We start from the raw sequence: 15,137 nt of genomic DNA on the forward strand, positions 1-15,137 counted from the left end.
GCCAATTAACAATGCTGTAGTATTTTCAGGTGGACAGCAAAGGGACTCGGCCACACATATACATGTACTGCTGCTGCTAAGTCACTTCAGTCGTGTCCGACTCTGTGTGACCCCATAGACGGCAGCCCCCAGGATCCCCCATCCCTGGGATCCTCCAGGCAAGAACATGGGAGTGGGGTGCCATTTCCTTCTCCAATGCAGGAAAGTGAAAAGTGAAAGTGAAGTTGCTCAGTCGTGTCCGACTCTTCGAGACCCCATGGACTGCAGCCCACCAGGCTCTTCCATCCATGGGATTTTCAAGGCAAGAGTACTGGAGTGGGGTGCCATTGCTTTCTCCGATATACACGTACATTCTCTCTCAAACTCCCCTCCCATCCGGACTGCCACACAACACTGAGCCGAGTTCCGTGTGGTCTATGGTAGGACCTTGGTTGTCCATTTCAAATATAACAGCGTGTATGTGTTCATCCCAAACTCCCTGACTAGCAGGTTTGCTTTTAATTTGTAGTTATTTAGTTACAAAGAAATTTAATCATCTTCCATATTTATTTATCACAATAGCTTCCTGAATGTGGTATCCAACCGTATGTTTTGTCCAATTTAATTGCATATCATTTTAAATTTGATTTATAGGAGTTCTTTGTTTTCCCAGGTAACAATTCTCTGTATAATATTTATATTATAACCCTCTTCACCCAGTACGTTGGTTGACTTATTTTCTTTCAGGGTCTTAATAAGCAAAAGTTTTCAAATTTTAGTTTATCAATCACTTTTCTTAGGGGTTATACCTTTATATTTTGCTTAAGATATTTTTCCTTTACTAAATTATTATTCTCTTAAGTACCTTCTAAAAGTTTTATGGTTTGACTTTCCCACTTAGGTTTCAGCCCATCATTAACTTATTTGGGGAAGTAGGTAGGAATCAATTTATTTAATTTTTTTCCTGAGTTAAAATTCTTCATCACCAATCCTCAGTATAGTCTGTCATAAACAAAGTTTCTAAATATTTAGAGCACTGTTTTGAGACTCTTCAGTCTGGCTAATTTGTAACCACTTGTATCTTTGTACACATACACTTCAGTCCTCATAGTATTAAAAATTCCAAGCTTGTTAGACTTTTTATTTCAATGCATTGACTCTGTGGGAAGGGCTAAGAGCTCTCGGCTTTGTGGTTTTTGTTGCTGTTTGTTTATTGTTATTATTTTTTCTTTTGCCATTGTTCTCATTCGGAGTTTTTTGATGGTTACACTCTCAGTGCCTGCATTATTTTTCTCTACAGCATCCACACCTTCTGTGCTTTGATTTTGTTTATTTTTTAGCTTTTTTATTTATTTGACTGAGTTGGGTCTTAGTTGTGGCAAGCAGGGTCCTTAGTTGCAGTATGCAGATTCTTAGTTGCAGCACGTAGGATCTAATTCCCTGACCGGTATTGCGCCCAGGACCCCTGCATTGGGAGCATGGAGTCTTAACATCTAGACCACCAGGAAAGTCACTTTTACCACTGGTTTCTGAATGCGTGAAGTTGTTGTATCTCTTCATTATTGGCCTTCTTGAATGTCTTTTAGTAAAGTCTTTTTTCATGAAAGTTTTGAAACATTTTTTTTTTGTTTATTCCTATTTCATATTTTCGTGCATGCTAAGTTGCTTCAGTTTTGTTCGACTCTTTGCAACACTTTGAACTGTGGCTTATCTCTGTCCATGGGATTCTCCAGGCAAGAATACTGGAGCGGGTGGCCATGCCCTCCTCCAGGGGATCTTCCCCACCCAGGGATTGAACCTCTGTCTCTTATGTCTCCTGCATCGGCAGACAGGTTCTTTAGCTCTAGCACCACCTGGGAAGTCCATTTTATATTTTCATGGTACTATAAATGGTATGTTTCTGTAATTGTATTTTCTATCTGTGTGTTGTTAAGGTAGAAAAATTCAGTTACTTTTTGTAGAAGATATTCAGGAAACTTGTCATAGTTTTCCATTAGGTGTTGAAAATTCTGTAGATTCTTTGGAGTATTTTGTATGGAAAATCATATCATTCAAAATAATGTGTTATAATTATTTCCTCTAAACTGTACCATTTTGTGTGTGTGTTTCAACTACTGCTTGTATAGAGATGGCCAGAATCTCTGATTTCTTTTTGTATTTTTCTTCTGCTTACTCCCCTTCATGATGTGTGTGTGTGAGAGAGAGAGAGAAATTTATAATGACAAAGTTCTATTTTGAGGGGCCTTATTATGTAAAACACTTGCAGGCCTATGTGAGGATGAGTTACTTGGAGAAGTGCAGGTTTGTATTTGTTTCCCCACACATCTGGGGCTACTACAGAATTTTTTCTATTATTATTTAAAAAAAAATTTAAATTGATGTATAGCTTCCCCGGTAGCTCAGCTGGTAAAGAATCCACTTGCAATGCAGGAAAGACAGGAGATTGTAGGTTCGATCCCTGTGTTGGAAAGATCCCCGGAAGGAGGAAAGGGGATTCTTTTCCAGAGAAAGAATCTTCCTGGGATTCTTCCCCAGTATTCTTGCCTGAAAAATCCCATGGACAGAGGAGCCTGGTGGGCTACAGTCCAAAAGGTTGCAGCAGTTTGGTTGTCTATTTTCATTTAGCTTTAGGCTTTCCTGTGGATCTTACTAAATTCCCCACTCATTTATCCGTTAGATATATTTTTTAAATATCCAGCATTTTGAGGCATCTTTTTATCATGGAGGGAATGGGGGCTTTGTCAGGCAGATGGACATATAATTAGAAAGAGAAGAATAAATATCCTCAGTGCCATTCTTAACTGTCATTTCTCACACATATTTATTTCAGGTTTAATGTAACAGTCCTGGTGCTCAGAAAGATTCTGTACTTCAAGCACATCAGTTAGTAGAATTGGCTGCTCTTTTCAGAACAAGGAGTTAAGTTAAAGAAGCTGAGCTGTGGCAGACGTCTGAGAGGGCCTCTGTGGCCTCCAGCCCTTAGTGTCCAAACTCTGTATCACCCCTTCCCTTGGGCGAGGACAGGACCATGAATAGGGTGCATTTCACTCTTCCAGTTAGATCACGTCATACAGCAAAGATGAGGGGGATTTTTTCAGTTGAAAAGAATTTGAGTTAAGCAAAATGATGATCAGCCTGGGTGCACTTGAGCTAATTAGGTGATCCCTGAAAAGGGGATGGGTCCTTCTTGAAACAAATCATTCAAAGCATGAGGGACACATCCCTGATTGTCTCAGAATAGCAAACTGCCACAGTGTCTGGGAGACACACAAAAGGGCCTGAGTGTGGCCTCTGGGTGCTGAGAGTGATCTCTGGCTCCCATGAGCTGAACAGCCAACCTACTGACACCTGGCTGTGGTGAAGGAGAGCACAGAATTTATTTCAGGGTGCCAAGCAAGGAGAATGGAGAAGGCAAGGCACCCCACTCCAGTACTCTTGCCTGGAAAATCCCATGGATGGAGGAGCCTGGTAGGCTGCAGTCCATGGGGTCGCGAAGAGTCAGACACGACTGAGCGACTTCACTTTCACTTTCCACTTTCATGCATTGGAGAAGGAAATGGCAACCCCCTCCAGTGTTCTTGCCTGGAGAATCCCAGGGACGGGGGAGCCTGGTGGGCTGCCGTCTATGGGGTCGCACAGAGTCGGACACGACTGAAGCGACTTAGCAGCAGTAGCAGCAAGTAAGGAGAGGAGGCCGCTCACAAGGTGTATGACTGGCTTGTGCTCATTCTCAGGTTGCTTGGCACCAAGGTGAAATTTCAAGCACCATAAACCTTGTGGTTTCAACTGATCTGAGGCTTATGTGCCTGTGGCCAGCAGTTTTCACCTCGTAGGGATCTGCTTCTTGGAAAAACAATTTAGGAATATGTGTATCTGTGTCTTTCTTTATCTGTATCTTTCAGCGACTCTACTGTGTAGAGGATTTACAGTCTAAAGTATTACAGGTTGTCAGCCCAAAAGCTATTCTTTGTTTCTATATCTTCACTTTTTCTGATCATTAACTCTGGAGCTAGTCATTTGAGACTCAGGAGAGGCTGGAGAGACTCAAGCTGAAGCCACTTGCTACAAAAGAGGAGGACATAGGGGCTTGTATATGGTTTCAGTAGCCAGCCAGCAAGACAATGGGACCTCAGTCATACAGCCACAGGAAATGAGCCCTGACAATGCCTGACAAAACCTGCAGGGGATCTTTGCCTTGTCATGTCTCCGAAATGAGGATGAAGCCAGCAGACACCTTGACTTGGTCTCCGGAGACCCTGGGCAGAGGACCAGCTGTAAGTCACAGAAACAGGGATGTAGAGACACGACTGAGCGACTTCACTTTCACTTTCCACTTTCATGCATTGGAGAAGGAAATGGCAACCCCCTCCAGTGTTCTTGCCTGGAGAATCTCAGGGACGAGGGGGCCTGGTGGGCTGCCATCTCTGGGATCACACAGAGTCGGACACCACTGAAGTGACTTAGCAGCAGCATACTTTAGAGGCATAGTCAAGGGAACACCTTAGTGACTCATTCAGTACAAGAAAGAAGCACCCAGTTTCCTCATTACAAAATATCATTATTTTAGTTTATTTTCATTTTTTTAATGTTATTGAAGTATAGTTGATTTACAATGTTGTATCAATTTCTTCTGTATAGCAAAGTGATTCAGTTACATGTATAGATATATTCTTTTTCAAGTCCTTTTTTATTATGGTTTCTCGGGGATATTGAATATAGTTCTCCAAGGATATTGAATATACAATACGATCTTGTTGTCTATCCATTCTATATATAATGGCTTGAACCTGCTAACCCCAAACTCCCATTCCTTCCCTTTAAATTTTCAACATCCACTGGATCATAGAGAAAGCAAGAGAATTCCAGGGGGGAAAAAAATCTGTTTTATTGACTACACTAAAGCCTTTGATTGTGTGGATCATAACAAACTGAGAAAACACTTAAAGAGATGGGAATACCAAACCATCTTACATGTCTCCTGAGAAACCTGTATGCAGGTCAAGAAGCAACAGTTAGAATCTTACATGGAAACAGTGACTGGTTCAAAATTGAGAAAGAAGTATGACAAGGCTGTTTATTATCATCCAGTTTGTTTAACTTATATGCAGAATACATCATACATACATCATCATCCATGCCAGGCTGGACGAGTTACAAGCTGAAAGCAAAATTTCCAGGAGAAATATCAACAACCTCAGATATGCAGATGATACCACTCTAATGGCAGAAAGCAAAGAGGAACTAAAGAGGCTCTTGATAAGGGTGAAAGAGGAGAATGAAAGAGCTGGCTTAAAGTTCAATATTAAAAATAAAAGCTAAGATCATGGCATCCAGTCCCATAACTTCATGCTAATGGAAAGTAAAAGATGGAAGCAGTGACAGATTTCCTCTTCTTGAGCTCTACAATCACTGTGGATGGTGACTGCAGCCATGAGATTAGAAGATGCATACTCCTTGGAAGAAAAGCTGTGACAAACCTAGAGAGTATATTAAAAAGCGAAGACATCACTTTTCCAACAAAAATCTGTATAGTCAATTCTTTCCAGCAGTCATGTACAGATGTGAGAATTGGACCATAAAGAAGGCTGAGTGCCAAAGAACTGATGCCTTTGAATTCTGGTGCTGGAGAAGACTCTTGAGAGTCCCTGTGACAGCAAGAAGATCAAACCAGTCAATCTTAAGTGAAATCAACCTTGAATACTCAGTGGAAAGACTGATGCTGAAGCGAAAGCTCCAATAATTTGGCCACCTGATGAGAAGAGCCAACTCATCGGAAAAAGCTGTGGTACTGGGAAAGATTGAGGGCAGGAGGAAAAGTGGGTGACAGAGGATAAAATGGTTGGATGGTATCACCGATTCAATGGACATGAACTTGGGCAAACTTCAGGAGATGGTGAGGGACAGAGAGGCCTGGTTTGCTGCAGTCGGTGGGGTCGTAAAGAGTAGGACGTGACTTGGAGACTGAACAACAACACAACATTTTAAAACTCAGTGTAGAAATGCTCAAAACTTACAAAGTGATGCAATTTTCTTTTCCTCCTAGTTGACATGAAAATGTGCATGTTAATTATAATAACTGTGCTTTGACAAAGAGACGTTTTGACCATTATGAACTAGCAACACATGCTATCAATAATAGGGCTTTATACCGTAGACATCTTGCCAAACTGCATTGCCCCCAAACCTATTGCTCATTACTTCCAATTCATCTGAGGGATGTGAAGAATTGGTTTATGGTGAGGGGCTGTTTGATTTCAAATGCAAGCCAAACTCCAGACAGACAGACACAATTGGGCATCCCAATGTCTGACCAGATGAAGCAACTGCAGTATGTCTTAGGCAGGCTACCTGGTCATGTGTTAACTCTCAAACATGTATTAACACATAATTCCAAATCTCTGTCAATGTCAATTACTTTAGGAAAAGTAGTGTGTTAGAACCATAACAGAAAGACCTCCCTGTGCAGAAGCATTTGTTTCTTACTATTCCATAAAGTTGTGTGTGTCATAAAAGGCCTGTGGCTTCAGGCCTAAGCTGAGAAAAGAAAAATGACTGTAACAATCTTTGCAGAAACAGAAGTCAGAGCCCAGAGCATCAGCACTGACATGAGGACAAAGCTTACCACTTGCTTTTTCTACTGCAAATACAGGCAAGGGTTTTCAGTTCCTCTAGTCATCAAATAGCTGCTGTTCATTAAGAGCAAACAAAACAAAAGAGAAGCCAACAAAATAAAATCAATGTCATTGCAAAACCAGCTATAATGGGAAAAGAAAATTTTCAAACATCTGATCAAAGCTATGAAGTGTTGGTATGTTGGCAAATGTCAGTGTCATTTTGATCAGAGTTCTCGTCAATTCCTCTGAACCTGACAGAATAAAATTAGAAGGTAGCTGCACACTCTCATCAGAGAAGGCAATGGCACCCCACTCCAGTACTCTTGCCTGGAAAATCCCATGGATGGAGGAGCCTGGTGGGCTGCAGTCCATGGGGTTGCTGAGGGTCGGACACGACTATGCGACTTCACTTTCACTTTTCACTTTCATGCATTGGAGGAGGAAATGGCACCCCACTCCAGTGTTCTTGCCTGGAGAATCCCAGGGACAGGGGAGCCTGGTGGGCTGCTGTCTATGAGGTCGCACAGAGTCGGACATGACTGAAGCAACTTAGCAGCAGCAGCAGCACACTCTCATTCCACCCCACCCCTGCCCAGACACTCCAGTTCTTATGCAGGCATTCTCTCCCTCTCTTCTCCCTACCACGGGTGCTTTAAGTCCAGGAGACTTTTGCTGCTCACTTGCAGTCCTGCCCAATCCCTCGGTACTCTTAAGTACAGCAATTAGCGTATAAGACACAGCTCTGGTTACCTTCAAAGCATTGCAAGCAAAAGACAAAACCTCTTTCCTCAAATATCTCCCTGCCAGTAGCAGATACACAACTGTCCTGATAACAGCTCCAAGCCTTACAGCACTGACCTGATCCACCCTAATCCAACCTCTTTATCAGTTTCATCTCCTTGACCCTGAGCCCACAGCTTGATCCCTGCTTTTTGATTTGGGACCTGTTATTTGCATTTTGAATCTCCACATTTGATCCCTGTTATCCAGCCAACTTGTGTGTTGCTCTTGTTCTGGGTTTCCTGGATTACTTCCAGAAGGAAGATACAACTCCAGGTCTGGTGGTTGACCAACACATGGAACACACTATCCTCCATTCTCCTTAAAGAGAAAATTCAGAGATGCCTCTCTCAAAACAGTTCCCTGGAGATTTCCATAGAGATGCTTTCCTATTAGTGGAGATGGAGAAAAGGCTCCTCTACATCCAGAGATGCTGGTTTCATGGTGTGGGGATGAACACAGGAGGGGATGTGAGCTCAGGGCAGAACGGAGGACATGAATTCCAACATTGCCACTTCCAAGCTGTGCCCTGTTGGGAAATCACATAATATCTCTGAATATCAGTTGTTGTTGTTTTTTTTATAAAAAAAACTTATGTTGCAGAATGACTGTATTAGGTCAAGATTAAACGCAGCACATGCATGCTAAGTCGCTTCAGTTGTGTCCGACTATTTGCAAGTCCATGGACTTTAGCCCACCAGGCTCCTCTGTCCATGGGATTCTTCAGGCAAGAATACTGGAGTGGGTTGCCACGCCCTTCTCTAGGGGATCTTTCTGATCCATGGATCGAACCTAAACATCTTACATCTCCTGCATTGACATTCAGGTTCTTACAACTCACAACTCAGTTCACACAGCTAGGGCCATTAAGTGTAGTAGTTACCCCTTAGATTGTAGCTGGACAGCATAGAATGAGAAACGAGGGCTTCCCTTGTGGCTCAGTGGTAACACAGGAGATTACCAGTCACCAGGCAATGCAGGAGACAGAGGTCTGATTCCTTATCTGGGAGGATCCCGCACTCCTCGGAGCAACTAAGCCCACGGGCCACAACTACTGAGCCTGTGCTCTCGACCCAGGAGCCACGGTTCCCGAGCCCACATGCCGCAATTCCTGGAGCCCATGCGCCCGAGAGCCTGTATTCAGCAACAAAAGAAGCCACCACAGTGCGAAGCCGCCGCACCGCAGCTGGAGAGCAATCTCCCCTTGCCTCAACTAGAGAAAGGTTCTCTCAGCAATGAAGACGTAGCACACCAAAAAGTAAATAATTAAAAAGAAAAAGAATGAAAGATGAAATGAAATGCAGATATATTCACAATACTGGTATTCCTACATGTCTGAAAAAATGGCTTTATGGGCAGCAAAATGTAAAAAAAGGTACAAATCTATGCATGCAAGTCGTGTCTGTTTCCTAACAAGATAGGACAACACAGAGTTATCTGCGGAATCTGAAAACAGTTCTGAAATCCCTCTGAAAGCATAACAGATTCTTAAAACATATACATGTCATAGTTCCTAAGATAATATGTCTTCTATTCCAGGTTCTATTCATAAGCTAGTTCTTTGGATCAGCATTCACCCTTACTTTACAAAAATCTCATCAAGCTTAGCTTTCTAATTAACCAATGCATGACAGGTTCAAAAATAGCAAATTAAGTGGGAATAACAAGCCTGGATGGAAAGAAAGAAATTGACAATTTTATTATCCAACAATTCATTCCTTGAGGGTTCAATACAACAGATATTTTATACGGGATTTATGTTGAAAAACAAATCTTTGCCTTGCATTTTGTAAATTATATAGTGTATTTACATATATAAAATATGTCATGATTATCATTTTATCTTGGAATTCTAAGGATGGAAAGAATGAAATATGTCAAATTTTTAAACAGGACTAATATAAGACATTTTGTTTTCTTTCTGAACAAAAAAATCGTACCTTTCTGAGAGCCTGCTTAAGCCTAATGGAACAATGTCTTAAGTAAGATCACATTTTCAATGTCTCTCAGAAATTTTCTCCAACAAGGGAGATATGACTTTATTTTCCTACAAATCTGTATAAACAAAGCAAAGGAAAATACTTAGTTGGGATAGATAGGAGTAGATGACTAAAAAGCAGGATAGCAATATTTTTATAATATGATAATATGCCAAGGACTACTCAAAACATAGAAATTAGCCAAATTTCTCAGTTTGGTTAGCCTCTAACAACCAGGAAACAGTAATGGTCTGCACTTAGGTTAAACTTTCTTTTCAAATTTCCCCACGTCATATCAGGCCTTTCTAAACAAGATTCTGTTTCATTTCAGGTCTTACAGTTAAGTCTTTAATCCATTTTGAGTCGTTCTTTTGTGTATGATGACATTGTTCCAATTTCATTATTTTATTTCAGTTTCCCCAAGACCATCTGTTGATGAGACTGCCATTTCCTCATTGTGTAGTCTTGGCATTTCTGTTAAAAATCAGTTGAACTTCTATGCATGGGTATATTTCTGGGATCTTTATTCCCTTTCCTTGACATATTTTATGGTTGTCTTTATGGCCAGAATCATACTTTTGCGTTCTCTCTACAGTTTTTAGTAACAATTAGGTTGTGATGAAGTTATTTCCTTTTAGTTGAACTGAAGCCTCAGTTTAATGATATAAGTTTTAAAAAAAGATTACAAAGAAACTAGAAGATAATACATGGGAATATATTTTGTAAAAATAGGAGAAACCCTTCCTGAGTGATAGTGAAAACTTGAGGCCATAGAGAAATGATACCTTCGCTCCATGAAATTTAAAATATACACATAAAAAAATACTGCACACACAAGAAGGGGAAAATGGGCAAAACTATTTTCCAGATATACTACATATATTAGTGCCATTAATCTTTAAAGAAATCTTATAAATTAAGGTGTAAAAGACCTATTACACAAAAGACCAGTTACACACTAACTGTGTTCAGTTCATTTCAGTCGCACAGTCATGTCCGACTCTTTGCGACCCCATGGACTGCAACACGCCAGACTTTCCTGTCAATCACCAACTCCCAGAGCTTGCTCAAACTCGTGTCCACTGTGTCACTGATACCATTCAAACATCTCATCCTCTGTCCTATTCTGCTCTTCCTGCCCTCATCTTTCCCAGTATCAGGGTCTTTTCAAATGAGTCAGTTCTTCACATCAGGTGGTCAAATTTTCAGCCTCAGCATGAGTCCTTTCAATGAATATTCAGGACTGATTTCCTTTAGGATTGACTGGTTTGATCTCCTTGCAGGCTAAGGGACTCTCAAGAGTCTTCTCCAAAATCACAATTCAAAAGCATCAGTTCTTCAGTGCTCAGCTTTCTTTATAGTCCAACTCTCACATCCATACATGACAACTGGAAAAACCATAGCTTTGACTAGATGGACATTTGTCAGCAAAGTAATGTCTCTGCTTTTTAATATACTGCCTAGGTTGATCATAGCTTTTCTTCCAAGAGGCAAGCATCTTTTAATTTCATGGCTGCAGTCACTATCTGAAGTGATTTTGGAGCCCAAGAGAATAAAGTCTATCACTGTTTCTATTGTTTCACCATCTATTTGCCATGAAGTGATGAGACTGGATGCCATGATCTTAGTCTTTTGAATGTTGAGTGTTTAGCCAGATTTTTCACTCTCCTCTTTCACTTTCATCAAGAGGTTCTTTAGTTCCTCTTCATTTTTCACCATAAGGGTGGTGTCATCTGCATATCTGAGGTTATTGATATTTTTTCCAGCAACCTTGATTCTAGCTTGTGCTTCATCCAGCCCTGCATTTTGCATGATGTACTCTGCATATAAGTTATATAAGCAGGGTAACAGTATACAGCCTTGACATGTTCCTTTCTCAATTTGGAACCAATCTGTTGTCCCATGTCCAGTTCTAACTGTTTCTTCTTGACCTGCATACAGGTTTCTCAGGAGGCAGGTCAGGTGGTCTGGTACTCGCATCTCTTTAAGAATTTTCCACAGTTTTTTGTGATCTATATAGTCAAAGCCTTTGGTATTATCAATAAAGCAGAAGTAGATTTTTTCTGGAACTCTCTTGCTTTTTCAATGATCCAAATGATGTTGGTAATTTGATCACTGATTTCTCTGCGTTTTATAAATACAGCTTGAACATCTGGAAGTTTACAGTTCATGTACTGTTGAAGCCTGGCTTATAGAATTTTGACCATTACTTTGATAGCGTGTGAGATGAGTGCAATTGTATGGTAGTTTGAGCATTCTTTGGCATTGTCCTTCTTTTGAATTGGAATAAAAACTGACCTTTTCCAGTCCTGTGGCCACTGCTGAGTTTTCCAAATTTGCTGGCATATTGAGTGCAGCACTTTCACAGCATCATCTTTTAGGAATTTAAATAGCTCAGCTGCAATTTCATTACCTCTACTAGCTATGTTCATAGAGATACCTTCTAAGGCCCATTTGACTTCATATTCCACAATGTCTGGCTCTAGGTGAGTGATCACACCATCTTGGTTGTCTGGGTCATGAAGATTTTTTGTATAGTTCTTCTGTGTATTTTTGCCACCTCTTCTTAATATCTTCTGCTTCTGTTAAGTCCATACCATTTCTGTCCTTTATTGTGCCCATCTTTGCATGAAATGTTCCCTTGGTATCTCTAATTTTCTTGAAGAGATCTCTTGTCTTTCCCATTCTATTTTTTTTTCCCTCTATTTCTTTGCACTGACCACTGAGGAAGGCTTTCTTATCTCTCCTTGCTATTTGTTGAAACTCTGTATTTAGATGGGTATATCTTTCCTTTTCTTCTTTGCCTTTCACTTCTTTTCTCAGCTATTTTTAAGGCCTCCTCACACAGCCATTTTGTTCTTTTGGATTTCCTTTTCTTGTGGAAGGTCTTGATTACTGCCTCCTGTGCAATGTCACAAACCTCCATCCATATTTATTCAGACACTCTATCAGATCTAATCCCTTGAATATATTTGTCACTTCCACCATATAATTATAAGGGGTTTGATTTAGGTCATACCTGAATGGTCTAGTGGTTTTCCTTACTTTCTTCTGAGTCAATTTATTGCCAGTATTGAATTTGGCAATAAGGAGCTCATGATCTGAGCCTCAGTCAGCTCCTAGTCTTGTTTTTGCTGACTGTATAGAACTTCCCCATCTTTGACTGCAAAGAATATAATCAATCTGATTTCAGTGTTGACCATCTGGTGATGTCCACATGTACAGGCTTCTTTTGTGTTGTTGGAAGAGGGTGTTTGCTATGACCAGTGTGTTATCTTGGCAAAACTGTAGTAGCCTTTGCCCTGCTTCATTTTGTACTCCAAGGCCAAATTTGCCTGTTATTCCAGGTATCTCTTGACTTTCTACTTTTGCATCCATTCCCCTATGATGAAAAGGATATCTTTTTTTTGGTGTTAGTTCTATAAGGTCTTGTAGGTCTTCATAGATTTGTTCAACTTCAGCAACCTCAGCATTACTGTTTGTGGCATAGACTTGGATTACTGCGATATTGAATGGTTTGCCTTGGATATGAACAGAGATCATTCTGTCATTTTTGAGATTGCACCCAAGTACTGCATTTCAGATTCTTTTTTTGGCTATGAGAGCTACTCCATTTCTTCTAAGGGAGTCTTGCCCACTGTAGTAGATATAATGGTTATCTGAATTAAATTCGCCCATTCCAGTCCATTCTAGTTCACTGATTCCTAAACTGTCCATGTTCACTCTTGCCGTCGCCCATTTGACCACTTCTAATTTACCCTGATCATGGACTTAACTCTCTTGTAAAAGACAACAACCCATAAAGTTTAAGAGCAGGCAGTTGAGAGCATGAAGACACGTTAAGCCTGTATTAGAGTCCAGCCTCATTCAATAGCAAGGGAATGTAAATTAAGACAGATACGCCCTTTCTCTTCTATTTAGAGAGGCAAACAGGAGAGTTGTGGCTATGTGCTGGGTTGGGCTTCCCAGGTGGCACTAGTGTTAAAGAGCCTGCCTGCCCCTGCAGGAGACTTACGAGATGCAGTTTCGATCCCTGGGTCAGAAAGATTCCCGAGACGTGGGCATGGCAACCTACTCCAGTACTCTTGCATGGAGAATCCCATGGGCAGAGGAGCCTGGTGGGCTACAGTCCATAGTGTCACAGAGTCAGATACAACTGAAGCAATTTAGCACACCAGCATGGGGCTGGCAGGAGTTTAGGGGAGCGGTCTCTCATCTACTGTTACTAACCACATAAGTTGATAGTTTCCCACTGGAACATGATTTATACTATGCACAGGCATCAGGACTTACTGTTTACAAAGTTTATTTCATACATATAACTAAATTTAACCATTCATGGAGGATAGCTATTTTTTACATCTATTTTAAAAATAAGAAAGTTGAGGGCCTTCCCTGGTGGTCCAGTGAGTAAGACTCCATGCTCCCAATGCAGTGGGCCTTGGTTTGATTGCTGGTCTGGGAGCTAAGATCTCATAGATTGCAGCTAAGCCCACCAGCCACAACTACTGAGCCTGTGCTCTAGAGACTGCCTGCTGCAATGAGGACTCAGTCCAACCAAAATAAAGAATAAAAGAATAAAAAATAAAATTGAACCTCAGAGATGCCATATTGTCATGTCATACAGTCCATAAGTGGTATAGTCAGGCTAAAAACTCATGTCTTGGATTTCTTTTTTTTTTTTATCTTTTTTTTTAAATTTAATTTTATTTTTTAACTTTACAATATTGTATTGGTTTTGCCATATATCAACATGAATCCGCCACAGGTATACACGTGTTCCCCATCCTGAACCCTCTTCCCACCTCCCTCCCCGTACCATCCCTCTGGGTCGTCCCAGTGCACCAGCCCCAAGCATCCAGTATCATGCGTCGAACCTGGACTGGCGACTCAAGTTTAATTTATCTCCATTAATTAAAGTTGGCCTACCCTGAAAGACAAACATTTCGTACAAGAAAGTGTGTCACTATTTCTTACAATGAACATGAAAGGTGCTGTGTTTTATTAATATGAAGACAGGTAACACACTATCATCATCTCTGCTTCCAATTTTGTAGAGTTGCTATAGCAAGAAAAGTATTAAGTGGACAGGAACATTTTAAGTACATTTTTCTTTTCCCTCATTAAAAATTTGAAGAAGTATTTCTATTTTTATTTTTGTTTGTTTTAAGACTATGTTTCTAAGTCTATCAATTGGAAGTTTTGGGTTAATAATCCTTCGGTGATTTGAAAGAACAGATTCAGTGGAAATAATTCATTAATATAAGTGATTATTTTAAATAAAATACATGGAAAATGTCAGCGTAATTTAGAAATAACATATTACCTGGCGTTGTGCCAGCTTAGAGAGTGATAATTATGAGTTGCTGAAGCTCACTGCAATTTTCACATGGAAATAGTTCCTCTCCGATTTCATCTCGCTCCTGAAGATGTATTATGAAAACCATAATATATTGGAAGTTAGCAATTTGGAACTCATTTGATGTAACTGATAAGAAGCTTTTTCATTTCATGAAACATAACTTCACTCAGAAAGAGAAAACTGTCGTGCTGTATTAAACAGTGAACAATAGGACAGTGATGTTAATTGGCTTTTGGACTGCATTTGAATCAGTTCTTTTTCTCATTATTTTTCCATTAGATTTTGCTTGAATTACTCAAAGAACCAAGGTATGTATCCTGATGTGTAATACCATGTAACATTTTTCTTATTACTACGTTAGCATTTTTAGAAATTCTCTGTACTGTAAAAGACACATTCAAGCTATTCCAGACTGCTTGTTTG

Source organism: Bos indicus x Bos taurus, chromosome 23 (assembly GCF_003369695.1).
Source record: "Bos indicus x Bos taurus breed Angus x Brahman F1 hybrid chromosome 23, Bos_hybrid_MaternalHap_v2.0, whole genome shotgun sequence".
Lineage (NCBI taxonomy): Eukaryota > Metazoa > Chordata > Mammalia > Artiodactyla > Bovidae > Bos > Bos indicus x Bos taurus.